Source organism: Ranitomeya variabilis, chromosome 5 (assembly GCF_051348905.1).
Source record: "Ranitomeya variabilis isolate aRanVar5 chromosome 5, aRanVar5.hap1, whole genome shotgun sequence".
NCBI lineage: Eukaryota > Metazoa > Chordata > Amphibia > Anura > Dendrobatidae > Ranitomeya > Ranitomeya variabilis.
In genome coordinates, this window is record NC_135236.1 from 20,954,996 (window position 1) to 20,956,980 (window position 1,985).

Below are 1,985 nucleotides of genomic sequence, written 5' to 3' on the forward strand. Positions count from 1 at the left end.
GCGTTTTTTCTGGCCTTGGGGTTGCTTTATGAGGAACCTCAGTTAGAGCTTCAGGCGGAAAAGGCCTTGATGTCCCTATCTCAGGGGCAAGACGAAGCTGAAATATACTGCCAGAAATTCCGTAAATGGGCTGTGCTTACTCAGTGGAATGAGTGCGCCCTGGCGGCGAATTTCAGAGAGGGTCTCTCTGATGCCATTAAGGATGTTATGGTGGGGTTCCCTGTGCCTGCGGGTCTGAATGAGTCCATGACAATGGCTATCCAGATCGATAGGCGTCTGCGGGAGCGCAAACCTGTGCACCATTTGGCGGTGTCTACTGAGAAGACGCCAGAGAATATGCAATGTGATAGAATTCTGTCCAGAAGTGAACGGCAGAATTTAAGACGAAAAAATGGGTTGTGCTTCTATTGCGGTGATTCAACTCATGTTATATCAGCATGCTCTAAGCGTACTAAGAAGCTTGATAAGTCTGTTTCAATTGGCACTTTACAGTCTAAGTTTATTCTATCTGTGACCCTGATTTGTTCTTTATCATCTATTACCGCGGATGCCTATGTCGACTCTGGCGCCGCTTTGAGTCTTATGGATTGGTCCTTTGCCAAACGCTGTGGGTATGATTTGGAGCCTCTTGAAACTCCTATACCCCTGAAGGGGATTGACTCCACCCCATTGGCTAGTAATAAACCACAATACTGGACACAAGTAACTATGCGGATTAATCCGGATCATCAGGAGATTATTCGCTTTCTTGTGCTGTATAACCTACATGATGTGTTGGTGCTTGGATTGCCATGGCTGCAATCTCATAACCCAGTCCTTGACTGGAAAGCTATGTCTGTGTTAAGCTGGGGATGTAAGGGGACGCATGGGGACGTACCTGTGGTTTCCATTTCATCATCTATTCCCTCTGAGATTCCTGAATTCTTGACTGAATTTCGTGACGTTTTTGAAGAACCTAAGCTTGGTTCATTACCTCCGCATCGGGAGTGCGATTGTGCCATAGATTTGATTCCGGGTAGTAAATACCCTAAGGGTCGTTTATTTAATCTGTCTGTGCCTGAACATGCTGCTATGCGAGAATATATAAAGGAGTCCTTGGAAAAGGGACATATTCGTCCTTCGTCATCTCCCTTAGGAGCCGGTTTTTTCTTTGTGGCTAAGAAAGATGGCTCTTTGAGACCGTGTATTGATTATCGGCTTTTGAATAAAATCACGGTTAAATATCAATATCCGTTGCCACTGCTGACTGATTTGTTTGCTCGCATAAAGGGGGCCAAGTGGTTCTCTAAGATAGATCTCCGTGGGGCGTATAATTTGGTGCGAATTAAGCAGGGGGATGAGTGGAAGACCGCATTTAATACGCCCGAGGGCCACTTTGAGTATTTGGTGATGCCTTTTGGTCTTTCAAATGCCCCTTCAGTCTTTCAGTCCTTTATGCATGACATTTTCCGTGATTATTTGGATAAATTTATGATTGTGTATCTGGATGATATTTTGATTTTTTCGGATGACTGGGACTCTCATGTCCAGCAGGTCAGGAGGGTTTTTCAGGTTTTGCGGTCTAATTCCTTGTGTGTGAAGGGTTCTAAGTGCGTTTTTGGGGTTCAAAAGATTTCCTTTTTGGGATATATTTTTTCCCCCTCTTCCATCGAGATGGATCCTGTCAAGGTTCAGGCTATTTGTGATTGGACGCAACCCTCTTCTTTTAAGAGTCTTCAGAAATTTTTGGGCTTTGCTAACTTTTATCGTCGATTTATTGCTGGTTTTTCTGATGTTGTTAAACCATTGACTGATTTGACTAAGAAGGGTGCTGATGTTGCTGATTGGTCCCCTGCTGCTGTGGAGGCCTTTCGGGAGCTTAAGCGCCGCTTTTCTTCCGCCCCTGTGTTGCGTCAGCCTGATGTTGCTCTTCCTTTTCAGGTTGAGGTCGACGCTTCTGAAATCGGAGCTGGGGCAGTTTTGTCGCAGAGAAGTTCCGATTGTTC